Genomic DNA, 14,353 nt, shown 5'->3' with positions numbered 1-14,353 from the left:
GTTGACCCCCTCCAGGTTGCAACCACAGAACACCATGGTTTGCTCCAATCACTGGTACCAGCAGGGCAGTGACGCAGGAAGGATGTCTACCATTACTACTCTTATCCCAAGAGGACATTTCGTGAAACCATTTTTCTTTATAATTTCTCAGGTAATGCTTTACACTGTTTTATTGCTATGCATAGACAATTCAAGGACAAGGATAATAGTAGCATGCAAATAACAAAGAGGAGGAAAATAAATGTCTGATGCTTGTTAATCTGCTTAGAATCACATGCTGTGCATATAGTCGGACATCCAATGGTAACTGCGGAGTGTTTCATCTTGTCTTTCGAGAATCGAAAGGGGACGTCAACATGAGCGTCCCTATAACACTATCCCTATGTGACATGTAGTGTACCCAAAATCCCTCATGCGTCGAGGTCCCTCAGATAGTTTTTTTCCACCCAGCATACTGTTTGCCTTATGTGGAGCTCGTCTAGAGACATTGCTATTGTTATTCTTTCGACCCTGGGTCGTATATTGTAAAGTTATGAATTATTATCCACCGTCCCTTCCATCGACGGCTGTTTCCCGATCTAAGCTGAAGCTGGTTCCACAGACCTTCGACGGACAGTGTTCCGGTCGGCGCTGCTGCTGACCAAGTGGCTGGGTCGTCTGGCCTGTCTAGACAGTAGGGAGAGTGGGGTCGGGTGGACATTTCCTTTTCCAGGAATGCCTTTCCCTTTCCTCTTTGTTCCCTGGGTCTCTTCATCACTATATTTTTCCTCAGCTATGGAGATGACTCTGTTTAGGTTTTGCCCTTCTTGCAAGGCCAAATTTCCTTGGAAGGATAAACACTAAGTGTAATAGCCGTTTGCCCCTGAATCACGACGAGACTGCTTGTGCGGATTGCCAGGCTCTTGCGTCCAAAGACACTAAAGGAGCGCTGTGTTAAGGGGTGGGCGGCCTACGGAATGTCACAGGCCGGGTCTTGTTCTCCCGCTGCCACAACCGCCGATTGTAACGAGGGGCTGAGTGACGAATAGGCCTCCGATTTGGAGGCCATTGACCTCTCAGCAGAGCATTCCTGCTCTGCGTTGTCCGGCCCCATCAGGCAAGACTCAGCTCCTGCTATGGGGACTGTACACCCCGGCGACAAGGACGCACACTCTCTACACACTAAAGAGACAACCTCTGGGACGTCTTCAACAAAACAGCCGAAACGGCCCATAGCGCCAACGGGCACACTGAATATTTCGGCTGTGCCCTCCTGTCGTCCGGATCGCCAGCCCTCCCCGCAACCACAGGTGCACCTTGCGACCGGGCATTCCAAATCAGTGTGCTGCCCCCAATACTCAGGGGACCATCGAGATGCATCGGAAGAAGGCGTCCACGGTCGAGAAGGCCTCGGTTTCGCCGAAAAAAACGCACAACCACAGCACTGTACTAGACACCTTTCCGCCTCTGAAGCGGTCGCCGAAAGCATGGCTAGGATTATTTCGGCGGATAATCCAAAGCAACAGTCCAGGGATTCGGCGATACCCAAGGACAAACCTAGGGATTCGTCGAAATCCAGGGATAGGCTGAAGGATTCATCTGAACACACAGAAAGGCCCAGGGACAGACAAAAGGACTCATCAATCGCTGGTCACCCGAAAGGGCTTTTCGGAAGGCACTGGAGGGATTTCTTCGACGTTAAAGTAGAAATCTCGACGTTCTGCGACAGAAGATCCATTACCCATAACCACACCCACTCGACAGGCCTCCCCGGTTGACGACCAAATGGCGTACAACGCCATATTAAGGAATTCAGCTGAACATTTACAGATTGCTACCCAGGAAGCTGTACCAGAGGCTGATTTTGTCGAGGACATCTTAAGAGAAACCACCGGCCAGCCAAGCTATTCCTCTGCTAAACCCGATCAAAAAGCAGTTGGCCCCTTCATTATTGGCACCTTCCCTAACTAGAGCAGAAAATCCTACAGTAGAAAAATTGTTTCAATCCTCTCCCTCTGACCTCCATTACATCAGGGGCCATGCTACTCCAAACTCACTGGTGGTAACTACAACCGGGAAGAGAGCGGGGGTTCTCATATAAACTGGGAAGGCACCCCCGGACAAGGAGTGCAAGAGGCTATACGCTCTGGGGAAAATGGTCACAGCTGCCGCAGCTTTTTCCACTCGCATCGCAAATAACACTACTTTTTTGGCTAGTTATGCTAACGCACAATGGGCCACACTACAGGAGGACCTTGGAGAAGTCCCAGAACCGCTGCAGACTCGCCTGCTCTCCATGGTAGCAGAAGGCAGACAAGTTAATCAGAGTATTTAAAAAAATACTTTGGATGTGGCAGAGAGGGCTGGCAGGTCCTTGGCTCAAGGTACCCTCCTGAAGAGACACGCATGGTTACGAAACCTCTGGTTTCAAACCAGAAACTCGAGCTTCACTAATAAAGCCAATGGAGGAGACTAATCTATTTGGAAAGGCAGTAGACGAAGTGCTCGAAACTGCTAAAAAAAGAGCATGACACCCTGAAGACCCTGGATCAGATCACTGAGGCATGCCCCAAGGATGGGGGGTGGATTGAGACGTTCCTTTCATGGCCAACATTTCCCTCAGAACCAGTACGGCTCGGGAAATAATTGGTCCTCTCCCCAAGGAACCAGCAGCTACACCACATCGATCCGATTCTCACAAGAGGTCAACAATATGGAAAAGGGAAGGGGCCAGAATTCTACCCCTCGAGGCTCCTCGGCCTCAGGCCAAAAATGACCCGCAGATCTGGGTCCTCTCCCATTCCTCAACGGTCGGTGGCCGGCTAACATCATTTCTTCAAGCATGGGAGGGGTTAACTACAGACCAGTGGGTGCTCAAGGCCGTCGCACACGGGTACTGTATAGAATTCTGCCGGTCCCCCCAATTCAGAACATCTGCGCATCGTGCTACAAGAAGTAGAGACCCTGCAGGAAAAGGGCGCCATAGAAGTTATACCTCTTCTACAGGTAAACAAGGGTATTTATTCAGTGTACTCCCTTACACCCAAAAAGGATCTCACTATGCGCCCTGTACTAGATTTGTGCCCAGCAAACTAATTTGTGAAACCTCAAAAGTTTTGTATGGTCAGTCTGCAGGAGGTCATCCCCCTGCTCACACAGGGGGATTACATGGCAACATTGGACATGAAAGATGCATACTTTCATATTTCGATGTTTCCGGCGCACAGAAAATACCTCAGGTTTAATACAAGACAAGCACTATCAGTTCAAAGTACTACCCTTCGGCATAGCCTCAGCTCCGAGGGTATTTCCAAAGGTACTGGCAGTGGCAGCAGCACACCTACGCAGGCTATGCATCCTGGTTTATCCTTATATCGACGACTGGCTCATAGCAGGGAGGGGACTCTTACGAGACATACCTGTCATATACCCAAAAGACAATAGACCTTTCATTCAGCCTGGGATTCTCCATCGAGAAGAAATCCAGCTTAGACCCCAGTCAAGTCAAGCAGTTCCTAGGGGCTCTAATTCGAACAAAGGACGGCATCGTCTTCCCCTCCAACGAGAGGGTCCAAAACATGTTTCAAATCCCTTACTATGTAGCCAGTCAAGGGGTGACGGTACGCAAGGCTATGCGACTGTTAGGAATTATGGCGTCATGCATTTATTTGGTTCCTCACACGCGCATGCATCCAATGCAGGAGTGGCTCAACAGCCAGTGGTGTCAGGCCAGCGGACAATGGGACGATCTAGTGGCTGTCTCTCCAGCCCTCGTTCTCTCGCTGTGGTGGTGGGTCGAGAGAGAACCTCTTGAAGGGAAAATCCTTCACCACCACCGCAGTGGAGGCCACTGTCACTACAGACGCATCTCACAGGGTGAGGAGGTGTCATGTCATGATACCTACCCCGGGCATCCGGACCAGGTCCATTTGTCCCCGGAGCAGGCATCCAGATACTTGGGAAAAACCCAGCAGCCCCGACTAGGGGCTATCTGGGTACAGTCCTGGCGCCGGAGGTGCCAGGCTCATAGAAGGGGTCGGTCCTGGCTCATTTGCTTTCACTTACCTCATGCAGACCATGCTGCTCAGCAGTCAAGCCAATGTGAAGTCTGAAGGGGGGACTACTTTATTTCAGGGTCTATTTTCTTACTCGGGTGTGGTCTTGGGAACTTCTTACCTGGGACTACTTTGAAGGCTATTTAAACTACGCCCGAAGAGCAGCTCACGCTTCGCGTTATTCTGCATCCTGCAGCGTGCCTGCAAGTCAGCATCCAGTCTTCTGCCACGCCCGCCTCGAGTCTGGAGCTCCTAGAAAAAAGGGGGAAAGAAGGAAAAAGGTTAGAACAAGAACAATACTTTTATTCCTCACCTGATTCTGGATCCATCGTACCTTCGAATAGGAAGAAAGACGTTATTTGTTGCGCGTCGTATCGCCTGCTGCAGCGCGGAGCTATATTCACCAGCCTTCGCAGCACCTCCATGATCCACCTGTCTTCATCATTTCTTCTCCGAACTCTGGCACCTAAGGGGGACAAAAGAACAGCAAGGTAAGCCGAGAGAATAAACAAGGCAATATTAGTCACCACCATAGACTTACCTGATTTTATCGCCGGAGGCATTCTTCATCTCCACGGGCCGGCGCAGTCTCCATTTCATCTTCGCCAAACTCAGGCACCTAAGGGGAACAAAAGGACAGGCAGGTGAGCCGAAAGAACAAACGTAGGGAATCTCTTTCAGCATAAAGGACTTACCTGATTTTACCGCCGGAGGCATTATTCCTCAAAACGCCGTAATTTCTCACTCTGCACCTGTAATAAGGGAGAAAGCAACAGATTACATACAGGTGTCATTTGCCGGACAGTGTTGGGTAATACAGACTCTTACCTGAACTTTACCAGCTGCCACGAGGCAATCTTCTCTAAGGTCAAGCTGCAAGGAATCGGACAAGAGTGAAAGTCGGACATTTTGAACTCTTACGAACTATATACTTGCGGCTCCTCGCCAGGAACCTCAGAGTCAATATTGTTCTGGAACTCCCCAATTCCATCAGACCAGTGAAGTAACTGGTTATCCACGCGCCCCTGCATTTTATGCAGGATGTAGAGCTCATCTTTTAAAAACCTAAAATGAGAATATAAAAGGAGACATCTCAGGTGATTAGAGGGGAGAACAGTGGGGGGGGGGGTTATCACTCAAATCCACGGGTGGCTAATTCCCTTTCTCCACTTTCAGGAGAATACTTCTTCGGGTCAAGCAGACGAGATTAGGTGGGCCAGTCCAGTCTGTCATCTCTGCACTACGCGTCACGTGGGTGGCAACCGCAGCTGTCCAGTTCCGATCGACGCCCCTGTGGGAGCCAGGTGAGCATAACAGGAGCTCACCTGCTTCAACAAACGGCGCACAGAGTTTGGTCATCAGACATAGCATCCAACCACATAAATCTGTTGGAACTGTTGGCAGTTTTCAATGCACTGAAAGCATTTCAGTCACAACTGCAAGGGAAGACAGTTCTGATCCTCACAGACAGCATCACGGCCATGTATTATCTAAACAAACAGGGGGGCACTCACTCTCCAGGGCTATACAAACTGTCCAAGAACATTTTTAAGTGGGCTCTCAAACACATGTTCCTGTTGTCACAACATGTTCCAGGGGAACTCAGTCTTCTGGCAGACGTACTCGCCAGAGATTTCCCACTACCCATGGAGTACGAATGGCGATTACACAAATACATTGTCTCCAACGTTTTCGCAGAATGGGGTTTCCCAGAGATCGACTTGTTCGCAACTCTGGCAAACGCTCAAAGCCAAGACTACACCCCCAGGTACCCCCAGAACTGTTCCAAGGGCAACGGACTCTGGATCACATGGTCATGGAAATTTGTTACTCCCCCCGCCTCCCCTGAATCCCCTACTCAACGAGATAGTGCACAAGATGCACCAGGAACCAGTGACCATGATATTGGTGGCCCCCCATGTGGGCTCGCCAACCCTGGTTCGCTCCTCTGATGGCGATATCTCTCTCCCTGTCATGACCACTGTGATGGTGCACAAGTTGTGCCACAAGCAGGCTCCCACCAGATCCCTAAGGGCCTTAAAACCACTGCAAAAGGGCTCCTGGAGCCAGTCCTGGCGCCTCTGGCACCAGGCTCATATGTAGGACAAAGGGCTGTTCAAACTAGGTATCATTTATGTACATGGGCCTTTAAATCCAACATGGAAGCACCCACACAGTCTACTTCTAAGAACCAAGCCATGCGGTCTAGTGTTTTGGGTGTGGCAGGCCTGGAACTACTTTCCCTGGTACTACTTTACCTGGGCTATATAAACCACACCCTGACTGCAGAACACGCTTCGAGTTACTCTGCAACCCACAGCGTGACGCTCACCGTGTCCAGCTCCTGGTCTTCAGCATCTTCCTGTAACCCTACAAGAACAAGATTATTCTGCCTTACCTGAGAAAACATCCAGCACTCAGCATCTCAACTGGGCTGCAATCTGTGGAAACCGAGAGAAGAAGAAACATCACTCACCTGTTAGACCAATAGTACTAGCTTAAGGACTTCCGGCGAACCGCTACCACAGCTGCTGTTCGAACATTGTGACCTGCAATAAAGAGAAAGGGAAAAACAATATTCGAACGCGCGCTTCCAAAACATAGAATTCCATCAGTCTTACCTGAATTCTATCGCGCTACGCCACGCTTCCATCCGGAGCACCACAGCAACATCTGCAAAGGAAAAGACATATTCAGGTTCGCTTTCAATATTAAACAACCGCACAGCGCTGTACTTACCTTAACAGATTCTGGGGGCCTGTTTTTCATTGCGCTCTCATCCACGTGCAGCACCACAGCGGCCTGTGAGGAGAAGAAAACACAGGTTAGCTTTAAAAGACAAAGGTGCTGTGCTTCACGCTTTCTCTTTCCTAGAAAACGTGCCTCTCCATCCGGCACGCCAGCATCAAGACCTTCGCACCTGACAAGGAGATAGACATTAACGAATTCCCACCATAAACAGAACAAAGACTTACAAATTAACAAACCTTCCAGCAGATTTGGGGTCACAGCAGGCCTGGGCCCAAGGAAGGCATACTGCACCAGTGAAGCAACTCGGGCAGCTCGCCAACAAACGTCAAGCGCCCCTGCACAAGAAACGCAAGACGGATAGCTCACCCTGCAAATAACTAAGGTGAGAAAAGAACCCAGTGGGAAGGGAATCGGTCAGAGGGAGGTGGGAGATTCACCCATTAGAGACAGTTATCACAAATCCTCCCTTGTGTAATTGCAGATTCATTATTCAGCACTGGGCAACTACGCATCCAGGGTTCCAGATCTCAGAGCCTTCCAGATGCCCCCGGGGATATCAGGTGAGCGTAACAGACCCCCAGTGAAGCCACCTTGCCCATACAACATGTTGTCGCAGGACAAAGGGCAGACACTCCACCCATGCCTGCAAACATTGAACTTAGTGGCCTGGCTCCTGAGGTCATAGAGTTCGGACACCAACAACTCCCTCATAGATGCATGGGCATACTTAGGGAAGCGAGGAGACCTAACGCCCGATATTGCTATTCCAGCAAATGGAAGCGCTTTGTCTGGTGCAATTCCAAGGGCGTCAATCCCATTGACTGCTCTCCCACGCACATTATATTATACCTGACTCACTCACTTGACTCAGGACTGGTTTTTAATTCCCTTAAGGTTCACTTAGCTGCTCTCTCAGCCTACAACACATTGCAACAGAAGGTGTTGTGGAGGAAGATACCAGTTATTAAGGCTTTCATGGAAGGGGTCAAGAGGATTCATCCCTCCATTTCTAATCCAGCTCCTGGATGGGACTTGAATGTGGTGCTGTCCGGACCATTTGAACCTATGCTTAAAGCAAGTCTCAAGGATCTTGCCTATAAGACAGCCTTCCTAGTGGCTATCACTTCTATCAGAAGGGATAGTGAACTACGGGCCCTCTGTTCTGGACACTTTCGTTACAGTTCAGAGATAAAGTGGTTCTGCACACTCACCCTAGATTTGCGCCTACATTTATCTCCAAGTTTCATGTGAACCAATCAATAGAACTGCCTACTTTCTTCCAGAACCCTACTAACATGGCCGAAAGGAGCCTACACACATTAGATGTCCATAGGGCAGTCATGTTTTACCTGGACAGAACTAAACCACTGTGTAAGACAAACCAATTTTTCGTTTCAGTGGCAGCTGGTAGAGAAGGGGATCCTGTCTCTAAATCAGCAATCTCAAGGTGGATTGCCAAATGCATCACACTCTGTTACTCTTGCTAAGCGAGATCTGCCCTTCAAGCCTAGAGCGCATTCTACTCGAGGCACTGGGACTTCCATAGCATTCATTGCAAATGTTCCCCTAGAGTCCATTCAAAGCGGTAACCTGGAGTTCTTTACAAAACACTATTGCCAAGACACTCATTCTAGGTCTGATTCTCAGGTGGGACAAGCAGTACCAAGACATCTTTTCACTACTGTTCCTTCTCACAACCCACCTCTAACTCCGGGTACTGCTCGCTAGTCTATGCACAGCATGTGATTCTAAGCAGATTAACAAGCATCAGAAGACGTGCATTACTTACCGTAAAAGCATTTCTGATGATTGTCTCTGCTTAGATTCACATGCGCCTACCCTTCCTCCTCACTCGGATGGAAGGAACATAGACGTCTTACTACTTTCTCTCTTTTCTGTACTCACGATAGTCGTAAGACTCCCTCACGGCAGAAAAAATACAATCGGAGGGACCTCGACACGTGAGGTATTTTGGGTACACTACACGTCACGTAGGGATGTTACATGCACGCCCATGTCGGCGTCCCCTTTCGATTCTCGAAAGACCAGATGCAATACTCTGCGGTTGCCACTGGATGTCAGACTATATGCACAGCATATGAATCTAAGCAGATACAATCATCAGCAATGGTTTTACGGTAAGTAATGCATGTCATAACAAGGCTGACACACAAGCACTTGCATTCCCACCACACTTACAGACCCACATGACTACCAAGAGGACAATCACAGGAGCGTTAATGTCCACCCTACACCTGAATTCACATATGGCAAATGAGTAACACAGATAATGCCTGCTCTTTAGGCAGACCCAAGCACCACAATAAGAGATGGAACCTTTACGGAAACCAGATTGCTAAATTTCTCCACCATTGGATCTTTCATAAATGCACATGCTTGAACATTCCCTGTCGTCTGACTGGGAATCCTCTATAATTTAAATAAGGTTATACTCAATTAAACTTTTTCCTATAGAAAAATGCTACACAGTAAGCCCATAGAGCATGTGTAGCCCTTCACTTGTGCAGTCCCTCCAACTCCTTTTGTCCTTTTAGACCCTAACCAATGAGGTGGCAGGGCTTAAGCTCCACCCCATGCAGCCCTCTTCAGATGTTTCACTGTGGTCTAGCTGAACAGGGCTTTTTTCACTTCAATCCTTTCATTCTCCTTTTTTAATCTGCCTTAAGGTAGTTTCTTATTGCTGGGATTGTGCCTTCACTGGCCATAGTGTTCCTGCGCTCAGGACATAGGTCTTTCCCACCTAAATCAGCACGTTTTTGGCTGCCTTCTTGTAACCTCATGGCAGAGACAGAAATACACACTGCTATGGAGAAAACCTCCCATTTCAGTGATGGCAGCAAGTGTGGCAAGAGGGTGTTTTTATCAGAGACCCTCAAATATTGTTTTTATTGCTTATATCCTCATGAGATACAGTCCTGCAAGATTTGCCAGACCTTGTCTAAAAAGACTCCGGAGGACAGGCATAGAAGACTCCTGCTATATTTGGAGAGCAGGGAAATGTCTTCTGACAAGGAATCTTCAATAACTGACTTCCATATCAACCAGGCACACTGAGAAGCAAGCTCCAAAGAGGAGAGCTTCATCAGTGGACAGGACGGAATCTCTACCTCCCTAGGCGAGCTAAAGGAGTGAGAAAACCACCCTGGGGTCAGAGAAGGCCTCTTAAGCCCTTCAGAAGGGGGATCATCATAGGAAAGGTAAATAATTAATATTTTCATTGTCGGCAGAACAATCGTACACGGGCGCGTCGTCGACTCCAAAATCTTCGCCACCGTCTTTGAGCGGCTTTGCACCATCCAAAACGCTGGGCCTGTCGACGGACAAATCGCTGCCCAAGAAAACCATAACTTTGTTGACGGAGAACTCATCCTGCAAAGACTCAGCGACGAAACATTCATCCACTGAAAACTTGCCTACAAAGCATTCATCCACTGAACACTCTTCAACAAGGACATGGTCATCAACGGAGACTCTGTCGACGGACATATCCAAACAGCAGAAAGAGGCCCCGTCGACTGGCACTCCATCATCCACGCTCAGCTTTACGGAGGAACAGATCACAAATATTCTTAAAGGCCCTTCTTTTTTCGATCTAGGTAGCTCTGATGCCAACGTTCCCCAAACATCATCGGGGGAAGATCTGCTCAAACTTAAGAAAAAATCTTTTCGTACTGAATTACATGGGCATTTCCTTCGGGAATATTTGAAGGCCAATATTATACCGGCAGGCCTGGTCGTTAGAAACGAACCGTGTCTATTCTTAGAAGATGAGATGTATAAAACAAATTTTAGTTTTATTGCGACGAAATGTAGTCGCAATCTCATGTATCTCACTATATCTACGGCGCAACGCCTCACAAGCCATATACAAATTGAATTGGATGAGGCAGAGACCAAATTTCGTACCAGTACGGTGATTGTCAATGCACAGGAAAAACTTAAGGAGGTCCAAAAACTATTTGAAGAATTTAAGAATATGACTCTAACCAAAAAAACCAAAAAATTATCCAAAGATATTCAAGAGTTTAAGTTGGAGACCATTTATCCATATTTGTCAGCTGATTTCCTCCAGAGCAGAAATAGTAAAAATCCAATAGGAGGTCAGGCACGCAGACAGGGGGCACGTGTTAGTTTCTCAAGCTCAGGTAGTGACTCGTCCCAGGGCTCCAATCAGTATTCCCTTGGGCCCCCGCAACCGCGCTACAGACCTTTTTTAGGCAGAGGTTCTCCACAAGGTCAGTTTTGGGGCCCTCCATATCCGCCGCCCCCCATGTGGTTTCCCCCGACATACAGGCCTCGGCAACGCCGGAGGAGATAAATCAGATTGATGACCAGCTCGACTTGCCCATATTTAACCTGTCAGGTAAACTTTTACACAAGCACAGAAAAATGTTCTAACTAAGGGACTTTCATTTGTTCCTACCACCTGCACCGATTGGTTTGTAGTTGAAACAGACATCAGAAAATTTCTGAGGAAAGTTAGACTAAAATCTTTTTTTAAGAACTCAGAACCATTGGAAAAAAGTTTGGATATGGGATTAAAAGGACACTCTTCATTTACACCTACCGACAACCAGGTGACTAAGGAGATCCTGACCTTTGAGAAATGTGTTCTCAAGGGAGTCCGAGACTTGGAGCACAAGAAACAATCTATCAGATATAACCTGACCAACTTGGAGAGACAAGCCATCAAAACCCTATCTGAGGACTCTGAATTGGTTATCAAACCCGCGGATAAGGGTGGAGGTATTGTTGTTTTCAACCAACAACAATACCATACGATGGTCCTGAACCTATTGGACGACAAGGTTAGTTTCAAGAAAGATCCACGTATGGACCTTAGGCAGACCATACAGTCAGCTACCACTCTAGCACTTGAGCGGGGCTGGCTGTCTAAAGATGAGTTTGATTTTTTGAATCTGTCGGAAGGGCGCACCCCCACATTCTATGCGATCCCGAAGATTCATAAGAATGCTGACAACCCCCCGGTGCGCCCAATAGTTGCGGGCTGCGGCTCGGTTCTCGAACCGGTCTGTAAATATATTGACAAATTCTTGCAGCCTCTTAGTCAGGCCACTAACACCTATTTACGTGACAGCTCCTCAGTTATAGGACTGGTCGAGGGTAGACCATTCAATATTGAGGAAGAAATTCTTGTCACACTGGACATATGTGCTTTATATACGAGCATTCCCCAGCAGGAGGCGATTCAATGCATACGGGAAATCCTCTCGATTGAGGAATCACCACGCAACACCCCTACAGAATTCATTTTAGAGCTACTCACTATGGCCCTGGAAAAGAAATATTTCCAATACAAGGAACAGTTCTTTGTGCAAACGCATGGAACAGCAATGGGCGCGGCGTTCGCGCCCATTTTAGCCATACTATATATGGCTATGTGGGAACATCATTTTGTACTAGCTGAAACCAACCCGTTTGTAAACTACATAAAACTTTGGCGGCGGTATATTGACGACATTTTTCTTATCTGGCGGGGCCCAGCATCGGCTCTCCAGGAATTCTTCTCGTGGATTAATAGACAACACACAGAGATTAAATTCACGATTAGTTCAAGTACCAAAGAGATCCACTTTCTGGATCTCAGAATCTATGTAAGAGATGGTAACTTGGAATGCTCGCTATTTAGAAAACCCACGGATAGAAATACATTACTCCATTTCTCGAGTTTCCATCCGAGGGGAGTGAAGGAGAATCTTCCATATGGTCAATTTCTGCGATTACGCAGAAATTGCACATCTATCAATGAGTACACTATCCATGCGGATAGCCTTACCACACGTTTGGTGGCCAGCGGTTACCCGAGGAAACAGGTCTCAAAGGCGGCTAAAAGGGCGAGATTTACCCCGAGGGAATGTCTGCTCACTCCCAAAGTCCGCACCACAGAAGAAAAACTTGTCTGTGTTTTGCCTTACACTACGCATATTTATGCGGTTAAGAAATTGATTAAAACATTTTGGCCTTTGGTTAAATTGGAATTGTGTGATGAGCCAACACCACTTTTTGCTATGACTAGACAGAAAAACCTGAGAGATCTCTTTGTGCACTCGAAACCTCGGCTCTCGAGAAATAGAACTACGGGATGGGATCTCCGGCCTCTTGTAGGACATTTCCCGTGTGGAGGTTGTTCTATATGTAAGTACACCAAAAAAATCAAGGACTTCCAGGTGAGAGACAGGAAATGGGACATCCGAGACATGACAAACTGCAAAACATCTAATGCAATTTATTGTATTCAGTGCCCTTGTGGCCTTAAGTATGTAGGCCAAACCATGAGACCTGCCCACACACGTATCGTGGAACACAGGTCACGTATCAGATGTAAAAATATTACTGCCCCCTTAGTCTCTCACTATATGCAACTTGGCCATTCCCCTGAGGATCTCTTTTGGTGGATTCTGGAGGCCCTACCGAGACACAATATCTCGGTACACAGCCTTAACCAAGCAGAAGCCAGGTGGATACACAGATTGGACACCATAGAACGGGGTTTAAATGAAAATAACCCCCTTCGGTGGTGATATTCCTTCTTTTCCCACTACATGTTGTGATGTTCACCAGTCAACGTGGAGGTAGTCTTCCTTGCCTCCGTAGCCTCGGGTCCGTGCTGGCTGTGATCTTTCGAGGTGATTTCACGCGGACCGACTATAGTCTGTGGGGTCCCCGCACGGGGACGCAGCATTTATATGAATTTGACTATAGAGATTGCATGAGGCCCATTCGGGTAGGTTTTGATACTCTGGCAAAGTCTAGTCTACAGCCAGCCCCCTTTTCCGAGTCCTATTTCGATTTCCATGCCTTTTTTGTGTCCGACTTCTATTTTTACACGTGTTGGCTAGGCAACGTTGGGTCCCTTCCTTTGTGCCGATTTTCAAACACGGCAAGTGGGGAGTACATCTCCGAGCACGCACCGAGCCTGAGTCCGTGTGATCACGGCGCGGTTTGCTATCGGCTCAGACCAACAACCTCAACTGTAGGGTTCCGTTCGGATTGGGGGCCCTCCCAAGGTAGGTGCCTACTCGATGCATTTGTTATTGTAAAATTAATGTAGGAATGGGATACGCGTGGATAAGACCGCGGGGGGAGTTTTTGTAAGGTGCAGATTATGGCACACACTTATATGTAAGTCTGTGGTTTCCACGCCTTTAAGATAAAGTGATGTCCCTACATATTTCGAATTTATTTCTTCTGAAACGGCATATTTTTCTGCTTTTTCCTGTAGGCACGAACGGTACAGGGCTCCCCTCCCCAGTCTACCGTCGGGGCAGTGGGGACGTGACATTGATCCCCCTAGAGCGGTATTACCGGTCCTCGATACCTTGTGTGGGCCGTGAGAGTGACCATCTTCTATCACCTGCCTCATTTTACAGCTGCAGGTGAATTTCCCACTCCCGAGCCTCTTCCTCGTTTTTTTAGTAGGGCTCCGGCATGTATATTCATCTGTGTTTTAACTGGTTCCTGTGGTTTCAGATGAGCCGACTGGGAGGCACTTTTCTGGGCATCCGTGTCATTTTGCGGCTTCTGAA

The sequence above is a fragment of the Ambystoma mexicanum genome, chromosome 5q, assembly GCF_040938575.1.
Source record: "Ambystoma mexicanum isolate Mex_15411 chromosome 5q, UKY_AmexF1_1, whole genome shotgun sequence".
NCBI lineage: Eukaryota > Metazoa > Chordata > Amphibia > Caudata > Ambystomatidae > Ambystoma > Ambystoma mexicanum.
The sequence above is the reverse complement of the archived record's forward strand: the minus strand, read 5'-3'. Positions refer to the sequence as shown.